The sequence below is a fragment of the Pseudophryne corroboree genome, chromosome 3 (genome assembly GCF_028390025.1).
Source record: "Pseudophryne corroboree isolate aPseCor3 chromosome 3, aPseCor3.hap2, whole genome shotgun sequence".
NCBI classification, from domain to species: domain Eukaryota; kingdom Metazoa; phylum Chordata; class Amphibia; order Anura; family Myobatrachidae; genus Pseudophryne; species Pseudophryne corroboree.
Genome location: NC_086446.1, coordinates 508,716,888 through 508,738,531, shown reverse-complemented (window position 1 = coordinate 508,738,531; position 21,644 = coordinate 508,716,888). Strand labels below are relative to the sequence as shown.

General features: G+C 47.1%; 1 protein-coding gene across 1 annotated transcript in view; it reads left to right on the top strand.

The window, feature by feature from the left end:
* USP43 (ubiquitin specific peptidase 43) overlaps positions 1–21,644 on the top strand; it is a 182,606-nt gene that overhangs the window by 46,475 nt on the left and 114,487 nt on the right. The window lies entirely within an intron of this gene.

Genomic DNA, 21,644 nt, shown 5'->3' with positions numbered 1-21,644 from the left:
ATCGCCCTTCCCCCCTGGGGGCCTGCACAGGGAGGAAATTCAGGTCCTGTGCAATACACAAACGCTGAAGATCTACAGTACTGTTTTGCTCAGTTGGTAGCGTCAGAATACACTCATTTCATTCCCGCTGTTTAGGTGCATTTAGCGTAAAGAATCGCTCCTGCAGATGTACTTTGATTTATGTGAAACCTGTGTGCATCCTTCCATTGACTGTCTTACAATGTAAATAAAATAATACAGTGCATTATTACAGAAAAAAAAAAAAAAAAGAAAGAAAGCACATCAGGTCTCGAACCCTGGACTCCCAGCGAGGGAGGTGGGAGCCTTCACCCCTAGCCCACGACGCCTCATGAGAGATTTCCAATTTCATGTGTGAAAGTACTGCAAACAGCGCCCGGCCCCCGCCCCATTGCTGTTGGTTTATGCCTTAGAGGACTCGGACGCTCGCATTTGTAAAGCACGGTGTTTTCCTCCGCCTCCTGCTAGTCCTCCATTCCCATTATGCATTAGCGAACTCAGACGCTCATATATTTTAAAAGCACGGTGTTTATGCATTGTACTGTACATTCTTCCTTTTACACAATTACTGTAGTTGCGTCTCCATACACATACTGTACTGTACAATACTCCATACTTTTTCCACCGCCTCCCGTTACGCCTACAGTATTGCCAGAGCTGTAGATCAATCCGCCGCTATACTGTACGATCGAAAGTACTGGATTAGTGGAGCATTAGCGACACAGTGGTGGAGATGTGTAATGCATGATGAGTATCTAGATCGTCTCAACGCGCCTGCCTGTGATGAAACTCAGCTATCGCATTAGCGTGGCTAGACGCCCGTCTCGGCGGAGAAACAGTCAAGATAAAGTTGGCTACATCTGTACATTAGCTACATATATAGCTGTCACAAGATATTGCCACATATTTATGTACATATTATGCAACTATATAAAAATCCTAGCCCTAGTTGTGATGGACCCTTTCATCATATGTAGGTTTATTGGACCATCAGTTCAGATGATCATCATCGTTTCCTGGTCCCTTTCCCATCTTCCTATCCACAACCCCTAGAAGTCTGCTCTTTATAGAGGGGGCATTTGCCCATCACGACTCCATCTGTGTCACTAGCTGACATGTGTCACACATCAAAGACTGCGAAGTACAGTTTAGCATAAACCTGCGCTGTGACAGAAGGATCCTAATACCTCCTGCTGTTTTCCTGGCTGATAATGAGAGAATCGTATCACAATGAACACAAATACTGACTTTAAAGAAGTTTTACTTGATGTTGGGTTTAACCCATTCACAGCTAACGTAGAGCTAAAAGGATGTGTCTGATCCTGGTGCCCGGGTCTACTAACAGTGTAAATTTTCCAGGACCTTCCTGAAACACCAACGCTAGCTTAAATATTGAATCAATAATTGCTTAGCTCTGGATTTACTTAGTTACACAAACTGGGATACACTGAAATCTACACTATTAATTGAGAATCACAACGCTACACTCCCCAGACAACGGAAAGGTCAGCACAAGTCCTGCTTTTTCTTCTTTATTTAATTCAGAATCTTCACTCACCATTTTTTTCTCGTTCTTCCAATGTATGGAATTGCCAAATCCTAATCCTCTCTTAATTATACGTTGTGATGCTCTAAATCCATTCTAACTGAATCCCCCAAATCCAGTCAGCCAAATCTGATTAGTCAGAAAACTAGAGGTTTATAATAGTCTGTTCTTGAGAGGGGTCCATCCCTACCAGGGCTGTTTCTAGCCAATTTGGCTCCCAGTGCGAGATTTAAAAATGGTCACCCTATGACATAAAAAAATGTGCCCCCCCCCCCCACACAAACACACCTAGATAAAAAAAAAAAACTTCCACGTGCACTCGGCAAGGGGGCGTGGCCTCATTAAATCGGTGTGGCCTCATTTAAATGGGCATGGCCTCGTCTGAAAAGACTACCTCACAATCCAGTTTTTGACCCTGCTCCAACAGATCACGACCACCACAGGAAAAAAAAAATCTACCATATTAAGCCCAACACAGTAATGCCCCCTGCACCATATTATGCCACACACCGCAATGCCCTTGATACATTAAATCCCCACACTACGGCAGGCAAGAGTCCCCATTTCACACATTACGGCAGGTGTCCCCATTTTACACATAGAGAGAGAGAGAGAGAATACTTAAAGAGGCGATTACTGCTCTTCGGACCGCCTCACCAGTCGCTCCTCGGGCCGGCCTTTCCCTCTTCCTAACTTGGATCCCCCTCTGTACTCCGCTCGGGGGGGGGGGAAGAGTTTCGTGGAGTGCGTCATTCCGTGAAACTACGCCCCCCGAACGGGTTACTCAGGGTGAAATAGGAGGGGGAAGCAGGGAGCCACAGTTAGTGCCGCGGCAGGCGCCCAGTGCGGTTGCACTGCTCGCCTGCCCCAAGAAACGGCCCTGATCCCTACTTTATATTTACAAGACACCATTGTATGCCAACCTTTAAGAAATACTCTTTCACTGGCTCTCCAATTATTGAGTAACCATAAACACAAGAATCTTAACAAGCATTTTGATCAGCGGTTTCTCAACGCGGGGCAGATGTACTCAGCCATGGAGAGTGATAAAGTGGAGAGAGATAAAGCACCAACCAATCAACTCCTAACTCATTTTTCAAACACATCCTGGCAGCTAGGAGCTGATCGGCTGATACTTTTATCTCTCTCCACTTTATCACTCTCCAAGACTTCGTACATCTGCCCCTGTTTAACAAGCTAGCTGATGTAAAACTGTCCCAGTCTCAGCAACCCCAGTAGATTGGTAGCTGTTGTGGAACTACTAATACCAGCAAGCTCTGACAGCTTTTGTATGAGCATTTGGAGCTGGTTTGGACCGTTTCATGATCCTCAAATTTTGCTTAGCTACAAGTCCCTTGCAGTTTTGGTAGATGCTAGAACAAGTGGGCTAAAGGACCTCTGACGTCAGGGGGAGGAGCTAGGCCAGCGGGATAGATCTTTCACTATCCACGCCACCAACTACTCCCTTTAGTAGCCACCATGCCCGAAGCGTGGTAAGCGAAGCGAGCCCGCAAGTGTACATTTCACGTACCCTGTTTGGCCCTAGCTCCTCCCCCTGGTGACGTCAGAGGTCCTTTCTCCAACTTGGTTTTAGCCATAACCTTGCAGTGTCTGCCAACTTCTAGAAATAGGAAATAGGCATTGTCAGCCTCTAGATCAGAGGTGAGCAACTAGAAGTTCCAGCAAGGGTAAAGGTTGGTCAGGAATTTAAATGCAGTGTTCGCAGCTCAATCCATCCCCAAACCACTGATATTATGCATGTTATGTGTATCGAACTATCGTCAGTCTAATTTCATTTTTAAATGATCATTAGTAACACCTCTCTAACTACATTACAGACATGTGGCCTAGTACAGTGAGTGGGATTGAAATGTATTTAGGTTGCTGTACTGAAATTGCACCAGGATAAAAGCTTCAGTTCACCATCAGGCTGTGAAACGGGCAGCAAGTCTCCGTGGGCTGCCAGTTAGACGTCCTTGCTGTAGAGATGCGAAAAGCTGCTTAACACTTTATCTTGACATATGGTATGGTTGCAATGCAAAGCTGGTGCTTGCACCCTGCTTGGCTGCGCAGTGGTTAACACTTAAAAAGATACCTTAAATTATTTAATGTTCTGTTGTGTTCTTCCAGGGAGCTGGCCATACACCAGGGAGCCGGCCTTACATACAATTATTCTGCCTTGATAACTTCGGAGTTATTAAATCTGGCATATCGCTCTCCTTTATCCTGTATATCATCTCCTGATTCTTTTCCGCTCTGAAAAGCTGCTTTAGATTCTGTTTTGTACTAAGGGACATGTGTAAAGACATAGGCTGATTCAGTAGTAACACGTGTCTGTCTGGTGGCACCCATCACGCACGATCAGTCTGCTCCCTAACGTGCCTGTCATTGTCTGCTTCTGGTAGATTTAACTAGATAAACAGACAATGAGACACGCTGTATTGAGTAGACTGTCCTTTTATTGCTGTAACATATATTATGACTTTTGCAAGCAGATTACTATAGAAATCTGCTTGTTAAAGTGTCTGCCATTGTCTGCTTATTGTAATCAGCCAAGGTCAGCCAGCTGTTATAGGGTATGTTGCAGAGTTGAACAGAAGTTGGGAGTAATGGGTTCCTACGTTGCGTACACGGAACTGAATGAGTATATTCGCTCAAAGGCAGAGTTGTACTCGCACTATGACCAGAGTGCCCCTGTATACTTGGTTTCATAGCCATCATCATTATCAGTGTGTGCTTCCATCAGCCCTCTCCCTGGTGCAAAACATATGGAAAAAGCTCTGAGTAGCTTGCATTGCAGATCTCAGGGTTACTTCAGGTCAAAACCATGGGAACCACTATGGTGGGCGGGGGGCGTACTGCTGGTGGTGCAGCATAGAGCCGGATTAAGGGTAGTGGGGGCCCTTGGGCAACTAAGTTGTGGAAGATCCCACTTATAAAATTGTCTTTGCCACCCACCACTGACACTACTATGCCCCTTAGGGGAGCAGTAGAGAGAGTGAGAAAAGTGAGATAGAGACATAGAGGATGTCACGGTGGGGGGTAAAGAGAGTGTGTAAGAAAGAGAGAGAGGGAAAAAGGGAGCGTGAGAGGGTGTCAGGGAGAGCGCCGGAGAGACAGACAGAGGAGCAAGAGAGGAGGAGCTGCAACTTTGAGGCATTGTAAGACCATAAATTTAGGGGAAATTGAATGAGCCACCAATAATTTTTGGGGCGCAGAAAAAGGACGTTCCCGCATTTTTTTTTTAGCTTCGGATTATTAATTAGAACACAATTTTTTGTGACCGAAAAATTATCTGTTTTGGCCTGAAAACTCATAGAATCAGTGATAAGTTCATGGATATATGTGCCTTCGCTACCACCTTCCCGAAAACAGGCAAATTATTGGGGATTTTTTTTCGGAGTCTACTTAGGTTTCGAAAGTAAAATCCCCGATAAGTGCTGTCGGAGTCCGCGCTTCGGGGTTAATTGGATAGCCCTAGGTGAGTAAATAGGAAATTAAATAAAATAATAGGATTTTGATAACCTACCGGTAAATCCTTTTCTCCTAGTCCGTAGAGGATGCTGGGGACGACATCAAGACCATGGGGTATAGACGGGATCCGCAGGAGACATGGGCACTCTAAAGACTTTTCATTGGGTGTGAACTGGCTCCTCCCTCTATGCCCCTCTTCCAGACCTCAGTTGTAGGAACTGTGCCTAGGGAGACTGACATTTCGAGGAAAGGAATTACTTAACTAGTGGTGAGATATCTACCAACTCACACCCTCAACCATGCCGCACACATGGCATTCAACATAACACAGGCCAACATGCATGAACTAATTGCAGAAACATGCTGAAACCAAGATAACACAACTTGTGTAACTGTAATAACTAAACTGCAGGTAAAGTACGCACTGGGACGGGCGCCCAGCATCCTCTACGGACTAGGAGAAAAGGATTTACCGGTAGGTTATCAAAATCCTATTTTTTCATACGTCCTAGAGGATGCTGGGGACGACATCAAGACCATGGGGTCTATACCAAAGCTCCAGTACGGGCGGGAGAGTGCGGATGACCCTGCAGCACCGATTGACCAAACTTTAGGTCCTCATCGGCCAAGGTGTCAAACTTGTAGAACTTAGCAAATGTGTTTGACCCTGACCAAGTAGCTGCTCGGCAAAGTTGTAACGCCGAGACCCCCCGGGCAGCCGCCCAGGATGAGCCCACCTTCCTAGTGGAGTGGGCCTTTATCGACGTCGGTAACGGCAATCCAGCCGTAGTATGAGCTTGCTGAATCGTATTTCTAATCCAACGTGCAATAGTCTGCTTTGAAGCAGGACAGCCAATTTTGTTGTGATCATACAGGACAAACAGAGCCTCTGTTTTCCGTATACAAGCTGTTCTAGCAACATAGATTTTCAGAGCTCTAATCACATCTAGAGACTTTGAATCAGTGAATGTGTCAGTAACTACTGGCACCACAGTAGGTTGGTTTATGTGAAAAGCAGAAACCACCTTTGGAAGAAAATGTTGGCGAGTTCGCAACTCTGCCCTATCTTCGTGGAAAATCAGGTAAGGGCTCTTGTGAGACAAGGCCCCCAATTCCGACACCCGCCTTGCGGATGCCAATGCCAAAAGCATCACAGCTTTCCAAGTGAGAAACTTCAACTCTATCTTTTGTAGAGGCTCAAACCAATCCGATTGAAGGAACTGCAATACCACGTTAAGGTCCCATAGTGCCACTGGAGGCACGAATGAAGGCTGGATGTGCAGAACCCCTTTCATGAAGGTCTGAACCTCTGGAAGGGAGGCCAATTGTTTCTGGAAGAACACTGACAAGGCCGAAATATGGACCTTGATTGATCCCAATCGTAGGCCCGTGTCCACACCATCCTGCAAAAAATGGAGAAAACGTCCTAAGTGAAACTCTTCCGTAGGAGCTTTCTTGGATTCTCACCAAGACACATATTTTCTCCAAATACGGTGGTAATGTTTTGACGTTACTCTCTTTCTGGCCTGAATAAGGGTGGGGATGACCTCTTTAGGAATCCCCTTCCTGGCTAGGATACGGCGCTTAACAGCCATGCCATCAAACGTAGCCGCGGTAAGTCTTGGTACACACACGGCCCCTGCTGCAGCAGGTCCTCCCGAGGAGGAAGAGGCCGAGGATCTCCTATGAGTAACTGCTGAAGATCTGGGTACCAAGCCCTCCTTGGGCAGTCTGGGGCAATGAAGATTGCTCGAACCCTTGTCTTTCTTATGATATGAGTACTTTTGGGATCAGTGGAAGTGGAGGGAAAACATACACTGACGGATATACCCACTGGGTCACCAGTGCATCCACTGCTACTGCTTGAGGGTCTCTCGACCTGGAACAGTATCTCTGAAGCCTCTTGTTGAGACGAGACGCCATCATGTCTATTTGAGGAACTCCCCAAAGACTTGTTACTTCTGCTCTGCGAAGATTTCTTGGTGGAGGCCCCACTCTCCTGGATGGAGATCGTGTCTGCTGAGGAAGTCTGCTTCCCAGTTGTCCACTCCCGGAATGAAAATTGCAGACAGAGCTTGTAGATGTTTTTCTGCCTAGCGGAGGATTTTTGTCGCCGCTGCCATTGCCGCTTTGCTTTTCGTTCCGCCCTGCCTGTTTATGTATGCGACTGCTGTTACATTGTCCGCCTGGATCTGCACGGGACGGTCTTCAAGAAGATGTACCGCTTGTTGAAGGCCGTTGTAAATGGCTCTTAGCTCCAGAACGTTTATGTGAAGGCAGGCTTCCTGTTGTGACCAACGTCCCTGGAAGTTTTCTCCCTGAGAGACTGCTCCCCAGCCTCGGAGACTTGCATCCGTGGTTACTAGGACCCAGTCCTGAATCCCGAACCTGCGTCCCTCTAGCAGGTGAGAGCTGTGCAACCACCACAGGAGCGAAATCCGGGTTTTTGTCAACAGGATTATCTTTCTGTGCATGTGTAGGTGTGACCCCGACCACTTGTCCAACAGGTCCCACTGGAATACTCTGGCATGGAACCTGCCAAACTGTATGGCCTCGTAGGCCGCCACCTTCTTCCCCAACAACCGAATGCACTGATGGATCGACACACTTGATGGTTTCAATATCTGTTTTACCATTTTCTGGATTTCCGGAGCCTTTTCCAGCGGAAGAAATACTCTCTGAACTTCTGTGTCCAGAATCATCCCGAGGAAAGACAACCTTGCCGTCGGTTCCAACTGTGACTTTGGGTAATTTATGATCCACCCGTGTTGTTGGAGTATTGACAGGGAGAGGGATATGTTTTGTAATAACTGCGCCCTGGATCTCGCCTTTATCAGGAAGTCGTTCAGATAAGGGATTATATTGACTCCTTTCTGACGAAGGAGGACCATCATCTCCGCCATCACCTTTGGTGAATACCCTCGGCGCTGTGGAGAGACCGAAAGGTAACGTCTGGAATTGGTAATGGCAATCCTGAATCGCGAATCTCAGATAAGCCTGGTGAGGAGGATAAATGGGAACATGCAGGTAAGCATCCTTTATGTCCACCGACACTAAGTAGTCCCCCTCCTTCAGACTGGCAATCACCGCCCGAAGTGATTCCATCTTGAACTTGAACTTTTTCAGGAAGAAATTCAGATCTTTTAGATTTAGGATCGGTCTGACCGAGCCGTCCGGCTTCGGAACAACAAAGAGGCTTGATTAAAAATCCCGCCCTTGTTGTGACAACGGTACCAGGACTATGACCTGGTCTTGACATCATTTTTGGATTGCCGCTGTTACTGCTTCTCTCTCTGGCGGAGAAGCTAGCAAGGTTGATTTGAAAAATTGGCATTGAGGAACGTCTTGAAACTCCAGCTTGTATCCCATGGATACTATTTGCAACACCCAGGGATCCAGGCCAGACAGAATCCAATCCTGGCTGAAGAGTTTGAGACGTGCCCCCACCCGAGCGGCCTCCCGCAAGGGAGTTCCAGCGTCATGCTGAGGATTTGGCAGAAGTAGGGGTAGACTTCTGCTCTTGGGAACCTGGAGCCGCTGTGGGCTTTTTTCCACTTCCCCTTACCCTACCTGCAAAGAAGGGGGAACCTCTCGCCTTTTTGTATTTATTGGTCCGAAAGGACTGCATTTGCGGGTGATAGGTCTTTTTTGCCGGTGCAGGCGCAGAGGGCAAAAATGTCGACTTACCTGCGGTAGCCGCAGAGACTAACGCATACAGGCCATCGCCAAATAAGGCCTCACCTTTATATGGGAGAGCCTCCATATTTCTTTTGGAATCTGTATCCGCGTTCCACTGGCGAATCCACAACGCCCGCCTAGCCGATACTGCCATGGTAGCGGCTTGTGAACTCAAAAGTCCAATATCCTTCATTGCTTCCAGCATGTTGGTGGCAGCGTCCTTGATATTCCCTAACTTAAGGAGTATCTCATCTTTATCAATCGTGTCTATCTCATCTTTATCAATCGTGTCAATTTCTAATGACACGCTTTCTGACCATTTTTCAATAGCGCGACTCACCCATGCGCAGGCAATAGTGGGCCTGAGCAGTGTACCATTGGTAACATAAATGGATTTCAATGTCGTTTCCATTTTGCGGTCTGCCGGCTCTTTAAGAGAAGCCGTGCCAGGATCAGGGAGAATTACCTTCTTTGTCAACCTGGAAAGTGCACTGTAACACAGGGGGCGACTCCCATTTTTTCCTGTCTTCAACTGGGAAAGGATAAGCTATGTGAATCCTTTTGGGAATACAATTTTTTTTATCAGGATTCACCCACATCCCTTCAAACAGAGCATTTAGTTCGTGTGAAGGAGGGAACGTGACTTTGGATTTCTTTTCCTTACATAAATAAGCTTTCTCCTGAGGTACAGGAGTGCTTTCTGTAACCTCCAACACGTCCCTTATAGCCACAATCATATACAGTGGGGATTGAAAGTTTGGGCACCCCAGGCAAAAATTCATTTTAATGTGCAAAAAGAAGCCAAGGAAAGATGGAAAAATCTTCAAAAGGCATCAAATTACAGATTAGACATTCTTATAACATGTCAAAAAAAGTTTGATTTTATTTCCATTATTTACACTTTCAAAAAAACAGAAAACAAAAAATGGCGTCTGCAAAAGTTTGGGCACCCTGCAGAGTTAATACCTTGTACTGCCCCCTTTGGCAAGTATCACAGCTTGTAAACGCTTTTTGTAGCCAGCCAAGAGTCTTTCATTTCTTGTTTGAGGTATCTTCGCCCATTCTTCCTTACAAAAGTCTTCCAGTTCTTTGAGATTCCTGGGCTGTCTGTGACGCACTGCTCTTTTAAGGTCTATCCATAGATTTTCAATTATGTTGAGGTCAGGAGATTGTGAAGGCCATGGCAAAACCTTCTGTTTACGCCTCTTGATGTAATCCACCGTGGATTTTGAGGTGTGTTTAGGATCATTATCCATTTGTAGAAGCCAGCCTCTCTTTAACTTCAGCAGTTTCACAGATGGCATCAAGTTAGTGTCCAAAATTTGCTGGAATCTTATTGAATTCATTTTTCCTTCTACTCGTGAAATGTTCCCTGTGCCACTGGCTGCAATACAACCCCAAAGCATGATTGATCCACCCCCATGCTTAACAGTTGGACAGAGGTTCTTTTCATTAAATTCTGTGCCCTTCCTACTCCAAACGTACCTTTGCTCATTCCGGCCAAAAAGTTCGATTTTAACCTCATTGGTCCACAGAACGTTTTCCAAAATGCATCAGGCTTGTCTATATGTTCATTCGCAAACTTTAAACGCTGATTTTTGTGGTGAGGACGTAGAAGAGGTTTTCTTCTGATGACTCTTCCATGAAGACCATATTTGTACAAGTATCTCTTTATAGTGGAATAGTGTACCATAACACCAGTGTCTGCCAGATCTTCCTGGAGGGATCGTGCAGTCAAACGTGGATTTTGACTTGCTTTTCTCACAATCCTGCGAGCTGTTCTGTCTGATATTTTTTTTGGTCTTCCAGATCTTGCTTTAACTTCCACTGTTCCTGATGACTGCCATTTCTTAATTACATTCCGAACAGAGGATATGGGCATCTGATAACGCTTTGCTATCTTCTTATAGCCTTCTCCTGCTTTGTGAGCGTCAACTATTCTCAGTTTCAGTGTTCTACACAACTGCTTAGAGGAACCCATGGTGCTGATTGTTGGAGCAAGGTCAGATGAGTCTGGGCTTTTAAAACCTTTGAGATTGACATCACCTGGTCTTTCCAGACGATGATTGAGAACAATCCATGACACTGCCAGGTCTCAGCTGTCCAAAGGGGGCAGTACAAGGTATTAACTCTGCAGGGTGCCCAAACGTTTGCAGACGCCATTTTTTGTTTTCTGTTCTTTTGAAAGTGTAAATGATGGAAATAAAATCAAACTTTTTTTGACATGTTATAAGAATGTCTAATCTGTAATTTGATGCCTTTTGGAGATTTTTCCATCTTTCCTTGGCTTCTTTTTGCACATTAAAATGAATTTTTGCCTGGGGTGCCCAAACTTTCAATCCCCACTGTATTGTATACTTTTTGCCAATTTATTATCTATGTCTCTGGACTCACTATCGTCGATATAAGAATCAGAATCCGTGTCGGTATCAGTGTTTACAACATTTGCAAATGGTCTCTTATGTGACCCAGAGGGGCCGCCCACATAAGGAATAACAGCATCCTGAAAAGTCACATCTTCCACAGATTTTCTCCAGCATGCAGCCTAAAGCCCAGTACCCACGGGCCGATGCAGGAGAGATGTGTGCTGAGTGAACCGCTCAGCACACATCTCTCCTGCCGCTCAGCACAGCGCGATCTGTGCTGAGCGTGCGGGGGGAGACAGGGGGGGGGGCGCTCACTTCACCCAGCGGGTGAAGTGAGCGACCCGCTAGATTGGCCAATCTAGCAGCAGCGATAGCAATGTGCGGGGCCGCGCATCGCTATCGCTGAGGGGGCTACACACGGAGCGATCATGCTGATATTCTAAGCAATTTAGTCAGATTGCTTAGAATATCGCTCCGTGAGTACCCCCCTTTAGATTCAGACTTATCCAATCTACGGTTAATCAGATGCATACTGTCACGTAGCTCTTTCACCCATGCAGGCTCTTGGTGTGCCGGTAGCGCCACCACATTACAACTCTGTGTCCCTAAAATGGCTTCCTCCGGGGAGGAACTCCCTGCCTCAGACATGTCTCACACGTGTACACCACACTCACAGACACACTGGGACTTATTTTGGGGACAGACCCACAGTAAAATCTGTCAGAGGGACACAGGATAGAAGCAGCCAGTTCACAAACCCAGCGCCAGTATTGCCTGTGAACACAGTATGTCCACAGCCCAAAAGCGCTTTTAAATAGTAATATACACTATCAATTGCACCACAATATCTTTGTGCCCCCCCTTTATAGCACCCTGTACTTGTCAGAAGTGGAGGAGAGGACCAGCGTGTTCTCTGCAGCCTGAGGAGAGAGAAAAAATGGCGCTGAGTAGTGTGCTGGCTACCTGAGGAAGAAGCTCCGTCCCCACAAATGGCGCGTCCTTACACTCAGTATATGACCTTTTATTTATACTGGCGGGGGTAGGGCTGTGCCAGCAGCATCTTATTCCCCCTTTTAGCCAGTTTGAGGCATTTTTCTTGCTGCCCAGGGTGCCCCCCCCCCCCTACACCCTGCAGTGCCTGTGTGTGTGGGCAGCAATGGTGCGCTGTGCTCCCGCCAGCCGCGCCGCACCTCAGCCGTCACTTACTTGATTGAAGATCATTCTTATACTCACCTGTCTTCTGACTTCTGGCTCTTGCGGGGGGGTGACGGCGTGCTGTGGGAGTGAGCATCTAGGCACGGCTAGCGTTCAGTACCCTTCAGGAGCTAATGGTGTCCTGTCAGCCAGAAGCAGAGCCATGAAACTCTGAGGAAGTTGGTTCTGCTTCTGCCCCCTCAGTCCCACGAAGCAGGGAGTCTGATGCCAGCAGATCTCCCTGAAAATAAAAAACCTAACATAAGTCTTTTCAGAGAAACTCAGTAGAGCTCCTCAGAATGCATCCAGTCGACCTGGGCACATTTCTAAAAACTGAGGTCTGGTGGAGGGGCATAGAGGAAGGAGCCAGTTTACACCCAATGAAAAGACTTTAGAGTGCCCATGTCTCCTGCGGATCCCGTCTATACCCCATGGTCTTGATGTCGTCCCCAGCATCCTCTAGGACGTATGAGAAAAGTAAATTACTGCTGCTTAATAATTTCCCCCTTGCTTTCCTATTACAACTTGGCATACAGCTAGTACTACTGTCCGCTTTTTACTTTCTACAACTACAGTATGTTGCTGCAACTCTGCAGAACAAACTACTACTGTATGTTGCATAGAAGCTGATAATACCCCTTTTACACTCGCAGGAAAATCCCGGGATATTGCACGTGAACGCGCATCATCCCGGGATTCTTCTCAGTGTAAATGGGTACATGGACAATTTCCCGGGACGAGCATCCCGGGATTTCATCCCAGGTCAAAAGCAGGGTTGAACCCGGGACCGTCCCGGGAAGCTGTGTAGTGTAAAAGGGTCCGTCCCGGGATTCACTATCCCGGGACTGTTAAAAGGACTTGGATTGGAGCTTTCTTGGGCTCAGAAAAGCTGATGTCATCTTTTCTGAGCCCAAGGCCATTTCTAATGACATACTAATGCATTTGCAGGGATATCCCGGGATCAGTGTAAATGGGGCTGTCCCGGGTCGATCCCAGGTCTTAATGCAGTGTGAAAGGGGTCAGTCCCGGGAATGCATCCCGGGATGCATCCCGGGAAGCATCCCGGGAGTGACCCGGGAGTGCGAGTGTAAAAGTGGTATAAATTGCAGTGCAGTGCAACATAATTCATGTAGATCATAGCTATGTAACTATGGGTTCCTTAGTGGAGGTACTAGAATCCGCTTAGGACCTCCCTTGATACTTGATTGTCAGATATGTTATACATTTTATAGAGAACTGTGTTTTCTGGGTGCCAGAACATTGGTTCACTGATTATTAGAGTATTCTAGAGAAGGCAACATCATAAAGGCTGTGACATATGGAATCAATAGATTTGACTGGAAAGCTACAGTAGAGCATGTATATAATTGGTTATAAAGAAAGACCACTATAAGCTATCTTGAGGTTTACGTACTAAACAGTGTCTGACGTTTCAGCTGCAAGCAGTAAGGGGCAGACTAGGAAGTGCGATCAGTCTGTAAGGGTATGGGTCGACACAACTTACCTCAACAGTCATTAGGTCGACCACTGAAGGTCGACATGGGCTAGGTTGACATGGGCATTAGGTCGACATGTACTAGGTCGACAGGTGAAAAGGTCAACATGAGTTTTTGGACTTTTTTTGTGTTGTTTTCTTCATAAAGTCACGGGGAACCCAAATTAGTGCACTGTGTCCCCTTCAGTGGTCGACCTAATGACTGTCGACCTAAGCTGTGTCGACCTAACGACCGTATCCCGTCTGTAACCCCATTCATAGCCTGTTTGTAAGCTCCATTCACTGGAGGAATAATGCTGTATATGCATGGCAGATCTTCCGCTGTGAAAAGGGGGCTTCTAGTTCAGTAGCTGACGATGTTCCCGGTGTCACACTAAGCCCTGAAAACACACCCACCCACCTACGCACACCCGTGCCAGCAAGGTTCACCCAGGGATTATAGAAGAGGATCAGTCTAATAGAGGTTCTGCCATGCGTATAACATGGAATCACACTGTAGCTGTCACCTAGCTTGAGGTCACTTCCTCACAGTGTATAGGTCAGACGAGCAAGTGCTTTAGGCTTTGGGAGTTTTAGATTAACTGTTTACTGTACTGTTCCCTTGCAGTGATATCTCATTTTGTACCACTGAGGCACAAAACATTATTTACCACTGCACTAACTTATTGTATGTAAATATACTCTAGAGTGCAGGGACTGCTTAAAATAGGAGGTGACTGGTGTACAGTCTCTGTGCGCCTCCCCCCCCTCTCGCCAACGCAGTTGCAGAGTAGACTCTGAAACTGTGTCACAGTCTGCTCCACATGCGCAGGTCTTCAGGAACATGGCGCCTGGAGACCTTTGCATTCACATATCTTCAGATAAATGGCGACTGTACAATTTTGTGATTTCTCCAGTATGGATACAGGGTGTGTAGTATGGGCCCCCCTAGGCCCAATGGCTTTTGTGCTCCGCACACCTTGTACCCATTATAGATACTCCAATGCCAAAGAGCTTTGACTCCTGGACAAGTTGCATTCAATCTGCACAGCAGGAGAACTGTAAGGTACAGAGAAAGTATTCTGGGAGCAAGCATTGCGTAGTCTGGAAGCTTGACTTAAAGCTTTCAAACTTTTCTGAAAGCTTTGATACAATTATTGACAGTGGGCCTTTATTGTACACAATGGGCGATTATCATGCAACGGAGTGATTATCGTCAGACTGCGCATGTGCTGCGATCACAAAATGCATGCACCAGGGTACCGCTGCGATCTCACTCGCAATTAGGATTTCACATCCTCATGTGAAACATGGTGTCTGTGTCGCTACTGCTGTGTCCAGACTACGTAGCCAAAGACCAACCCTTAGCCTCAATGTTTCTCATTTTTGCGGGTAGGCTGTGAATGTGTACGCAATTGCCAATAGGTTTGCGATGGCTTCGATGGGCGTCTCTTTTCATTTCTGGGTGGCAGCGTCACTTGCTAACATTAGCAGTTTCGTAGCCAAAAAAATTGCAACTGTATTTACGTACAAACTTGAATTGGGCTCTATGCGCGACTGCGCACATCACAGATAATTTTCCTGTGCTATTCTTTGGGGTTGGAGAGGTGGTGAGTCAGGATGACAGATTACAGTGCTAGTTCTTTTTCTCATCGCAAATCTAGTGTGCACTCGTACATGGCCTGCTCAGGAGGGAAGTGTAGATGTATGCTGTGTTGCTTTTATGTGGAGGGCAGGAAATTGCATTACTGCCATCCACTCGTTATTCAGGAAGTGCCTCTGCAGCCATTGTTCAGCATGTATGCAGCTAGTAAAGTGACACTTCTACAACTCTTCAAAGTCCTGTGGTGATTTGCACATAGACCACTTTGCAGGAAGATTGTTTGCTATATAATCAGATGTGCCAGTAACATGTCTTCTTTAAAATTTGTTCGGTAAGGAGAATATTTTCTTCCTTTATTCCAGGATCCTACACCTAAAAACTGTACTTAGCTAACATAAATTTATTTCTCTGACGTCCTAAGTGGATGCTGGGGACTCCGTCAGGACCATGGGGAATAGCAGCTCCGCAGGAGACAGGGCACAAAATTAAAAGTTTGACCACTAGGTGGTGTGTACTGGCTCCTCCCCCTATGACCCTCCTCCAAGCCTCAGTTAGGTTTTTGTGCCCGTCCGAGCAGGGTGCAATCTAGGTGGCTCTCCTAAAGAGCTGCTTAGAAAAAGTTTGTTAGGTTTTTTATTTTCAGTGAGTCCTGCTGGCAACAGGCTCACTGCAACGAGGGACTTAGGGGAGAAGAAGTGAACTCACCTGCGTGCAGGATGGATTTGCTTCTTAGGCTACTGGACACTAGCTCCAGAGGGACGATCACAGGTACAGCCTGGATGGGTCACCGGAGCCGCGCCGCCGACCCCCTTGCAGATGCCGAAGAGAGAAGAGGTCCAGAAACCGGCGGCTGAAGACTTCTCAGTCTTCATGAGGTAGCGCACAGCACTGCAGCTGTGCGCCATTGCTCTCGGCACACTTCACACCAACGGTCACTGAGGGTGCAGGGCGCTGGGGGGGGCGCCCTGGGCAGCAATGAAAGTACCTATTCTGGCTAAAAATACATCACATATAGCCTCTGGGGCTATATGGATGTATTTAACCCCTGCCAGGTTGTCAGAAAAACGGGAGAAGCAGCCCGCCGAAAAGGGGGCGGGGCCTATTCTCCTCAGCACACAGCGCCATTTTCCTACACAGCTCCGCTGCTAGGAAGGCTCCCAGGCTCTCCCCTGCACTGCACTACAGAAACAGGGTAAAAACAGAGAGGGGGGGCACTTATTTGGCGATATTAATAATATTTAAGCTGCTATAAGGGGAACACACTTATTTAAGGTTGTCCCTATATATTTATAGCGCTTGGGTGTGTGCTGGCAAACTCTCCCTCTGTCTCCCCAAAGGGCTAGTGGGGTCCTGTCTTCTATCAGAGCATTCCCTGTGTGTCTGCTGTGTGTCGGTACGTGTGTGTCGACATGTATGAGGACGATGTTGGCGTGGAGGCGGAGCAATTGCCTGTAATGGTGATGTCACCCCCTAGGGAGTCGACACCGGAATGGATGGCTTTGTTTATGGAATTACGTGATAGTGTCAGCACGCTGCAAAAGTCGGTTGACGACATGAGACGGCCGGCAAACCAGTTAGTACCTGTCCAGGCGTCTCAAACACCGTCAGGGGCTGTAAAACGCCCTTTACCTCAGTCGGTCGACACAGACACCGACACGGACACCGAATCTAGTGTCGACGGTGAAGAAACAAACGTATTTTCCAGTAGGGCCACACGTTATATGATCACGGCAATGAAGGAGGCTTTGCATATCTCTGATACTGCAAGTACCACAAAAAGGGGTATTATGTGGGGTGTGAAAAAACTACCTGTAGTTTTTCCTGAATCAGAGGAATTGAATGAAGTGTGTGATGAAGCGTGGGTTACCCCCGATAGAAAACTGCTAATTTCAAAGAAGTTATTGGCGTTATACCCTTTCCCGCCAGAGGTTAGGGCGCGCTGGGAAACAACCCCTAGGGTAGATAAGGCGCTCACACGCTTATCAAAACAAGTGGCGTTACCGTCTCCAGAAACGGCCGCCCTCAAGGACCCAGCTGATAGGAGGCTGGAGAATACACTAAAAAGTATATACACACATACTGGTGTTATACTGCGACCAGCAATCGCCTCAGCCTGGATGTGCAGTGCTGGGGTGGCTTGGTCGGAATCACTGACTGAAAATATTGATACCCTGGATAGGGACAATATTTTATTGACTATAGAGCATTTAAAGGATGCATTTCTTTATATGCGTGATGCACAGAGTGTTAGGCGCCGGGGTCCGCTCATCGGTGCGGCCCGGCGCCTAGCAACCAGGGACGCCGTGCGCGTACAGCCGCCGGCTCCCTGGCAACGCTAGACGCCGGGCGCACGGAGCCGCTCTGACCCTAGCAACGGGGACGCCACGTTCGGGCCGCGTTCCCCGTTGCTGGGTCTGTTCTAATTGTATCATGATGTGCTGATTGTATCATGGTGTGCTGGCCGTGCAGCATGCAAGCTGCACGGCATTAATTGTGATGACCCAGTCTGGCTCCTGATTGGGGAGCTCACACTTATAAGCACCCTTTGGACTTCTCACAGACGCCGGTGATAGCTTCCTGTTTGCCTTTGTCAGTTGCAGAGAGTTTCCAGTCCTGCTCTATCCGGTTGTTCCTGTCCTCAGTGGTCCTGTACTCGGATATTTGTCATCTATTCCTGGAGTCTGACCGAGCACCTTTAACATCCTGTGGTGTTCGTGAGTCGCGGCGCAGCCGTGTGTTGCGGCTTGTCCGCTTACTGTTTATTATTTAGTTTATTTGTTTTATTTGTGTTCTGGAGCTTTTGCGGAGGATTCCGCTCCCACAGATCCACTCTGGTATCCAGCGGTGCTGGATAGGAGTAACGGATCAGTGGATCTTTGGTTGTCCTTTTCCCTGGCGGCTAGTCCGCACATACCTTGGTTTAAGTTAGTTAGCTTGTAACCCCTGGCCTGGTTGCTTAGTCAGAGGGCCCCTTGTTATCACCCTGTCTCGGATTTCCCTTTGTCTCCCATTAAGACCTGAGGGGGCATCGGGGTTGGGCAGACATAATCCGCCCTTCGAACGCGGCTGCCATGGGCTCAAGCAACCATAGTCTCGCAGGGGATTTCTGATAACACGGGCGAGACAACGGAGTTAGGGCGCCAGGGGTTACTAGGCTCTCCTGCTCCCACAACCAGCAAATCTTCCCAGTACTCAGACCTCTGCCATTAGATCTCCTCTGGTCTGGAGTACGGGAATCATAACATTATCACCGGCCAGACAAAAAAAAAAAAAAATTAAAATTAACAGGAGTTGATTTTTTTTTACTTATTCAGTTGGGAGATTTTTGTCGGCCTCATGAATCCCACCGGTGTTGGGCCAAATCCTGGCCAGCTTCTAGTTAGTCAGATTCAAGAACTTACTCAGATGGTTCAGGATCTGTCTCTCCGGGTGAGGTCACAGGAAGATCTGTTACGGACTTCCCCGAGGGTCATTCCTGAACCAAAGATGCATCTGCCTGACCGTTTTTCTGGGGATAGAAAACAGTTTTTTAATTTTAAAGAGTCTTGTAAACTTTATTTTCGTTTAAGACCAGTCTCCTCAGGTACGGAGGCTCAGCGGGTTGGAATTATTATTTCTCTGCTTCAGGGGGATCCTCAGACCTGGGCTTTTGGTTTAAAGACAGACGATCCAGCCTTATTGTCTGTAGACGCCTTTTTAAAATCGTTAGGGCTACTGTATGACGACCCTGATAGAGAGGCGTCCGCTGAGAGTCAGTTGCGTGCTCTCAGACAGGGTAGGAATCCCGCAGAGATTTATTGTACGGAGTTTCGCCGTTGGTCGAACGACTGTGGATGGAATGACCCAGCCCTGCGCAGTCAGTTTCGCCTCGGCTTATCTGAATCTATTAAAGACAGTCTCCTTCAGTATCCCGCTCCTGAGACTCTCGATAAACTCATGGAGCTCTCTATTAAGATAGATCGTCGGCTCAGAGAGCGGAGGGCTGAAAAAGGAGCGTCTGTCGGGTCTACTCCTTGTGTTTTTTCCATCCCTGTGGACATGGAGGAGCCTATGCAGATAGGTCTCTCCAAATTGTCTCCTGAAGAAAGAACCAGGAGGCAAAATTCTGGTCTTTGTTTGTACTGTGGAGGTAAGGGACATTTTGCCCGTAGTTGTCCGAACAAGTCGGGAAACTTCCCGACCAAGTGAGTTGTGAGGGGGTTCACTTTGGTCTGCAGCTTATCTCCTCAAATAATTCACTGTTAGTTCCTGCTAAAGTTTCCTTTGGCAGCCTCTGTTCCTCGGTCTCTGCTTTTGTGGACAGTGGAGCTGCAGGGAACTTTATGGATTTAACATGGGCCAAGGCCTTAGGTATTCCTCAGTTAACCTTGGGTAGGTGTGTCACCATGCATGGTTTAGATGGGAGTCCCTTGTCCAATGGGGTTATTTCTCTCTGTACACCTCCTGTTTTACTTTCGGTAGGAGCTCTACATTCTGAAAAGATTGAGTTTTTCCTTACCCATTGTCCAGCAGTTCCTGTGGTTCTGGGTCACCCTTGGCTGGCCTTTCATAATCCCATCATTGATTGGCAGTCGGGGGAGATCTTACAATGGGGTACCATCTGTAATAAAGAATGTATTACGCTTCCTATCCGAGTAGCTGCCGCCGTTCCCGCACCCATTCCTGTGGAATACCAGGATTTTGTATTTTCCAAGGGCAATGCGGATATTCTGCCTCCCCATAGGCCTTATGATTGTGCCATTGAGCTAATTCCTGGTGCCACGTTGCCTAAAGGAAGGTTATATGCATTGTCTGGTCCTGAAACTGTGGCCATGAATGAGTATGTGAAAGAAAGTCTTGGGAAAGGATTTATCAGGCCATCCAAATCCCCTTTAAGTGCAGGTTTCTTCTTCGTAGAGAAGAAGGATGGTTCTCTCAGACCCTGCATTGATTTTAGAGCTTTGAATAAAATCTCAGTAAAGAATACTTACCCTATGCCGCTGATCTCTGTCCTCTTTGATCAGCTACGTTCGGCTGTGATTTTTTCTAAGATTGACCTGAGAGGAGCATATAACCTCATCAGAATCAAGTCAGGGGATGAGTGGAAAACGGCATTCAGTACTCAGTCAGGCCACTATGAGTATCTGGTCATGCCATTTGGCCTGTCTAACGCTCCGGCAGTCTTCCAGGATCTCATTAACGATGTGCTCCGTGAATTTCTTGGAAGGTTCGTTGTAGTCTACTTAGACGATATTTTGATATATTCTGATTCTGTAGAACAACATGTTACCCAGATGCGTCAAGTTCTAAAAAAATTACGTGAAAATCACCTGTATGCCAAGCTGGAGAAGTGTGAATTTCATGTTACGGAGGTATCCTTTTTAGGGTACATTATTTCCCCTCGGGGATTCTGTATGGAACCAAAGAAGCTCCAAGCCATCCTTAGTTGGGCGCAACCCACCAACTTAAAAGCAATTCAGCGCTTTTTAGGGTTTGCGAACTACTATAGAAGATTTATTCACTCTTTCTCTGACCTAGTTGCTCCCATTGTGGCACTAACTAAGAAGGGAGCAGATCCTACCAATTGGTCACGTGAAGCTGAGTTATCTTTTCAGGCCTTGAAACAAGCCTTTGTCTCAGCCCCTGTCCTCAGACATCCCAACCCAGAATTGCCTTTCATTGTTGAGGTTGATGCCTCGGAGGTTGGAGTGGGGGCTATCCTATCTCAGAAGGATCCGGATTCCCTTGAATTACATCCTTGTGCCTTTATGTCCAGGAAATTCTCATCTGCAGAATCCAACTACGATGTTGGTAACCGGGAATTGCTGTCTATTAAATGGGCTTTCGAGGAGTGGAGACATTGGCTTGAAGGAGCGACTCATACTATTTCAGTTTTGACTGATCACAAAAATCTTCAATACATTGAATCAGCTAAGCGACTGAATGCCCGGCAGGCTCGTTGGGCTTTATTTTTTACTCGTTTCAAATTCATTATCACCTTCAGGCCAGGTTCCAAGAATACTAAGGCAGATGCCCTGTCACGCAGTTTTCTTCCAGTTCAAGACAACAGTCCTGTTACTCCCATACTGCCGTCCTCAACCATTCGGGCAGGCCTCACACAGGATGTATTTACCCAGTTAAAGCTGCTTCAACATCAAGCTCCTGGAAATACTCCTGCTGGTCGTCTTTTTGTCCCTGAGTTTTTGAGAGCAACTGTTTTGACGGAGTTTCATGATAGCAAAGTTGCCGGGCATCCGGGAATCGCTAAGACTTTGGAATTAGTCTCCCGCTCAGTATGGTGGCCTGGTCTTT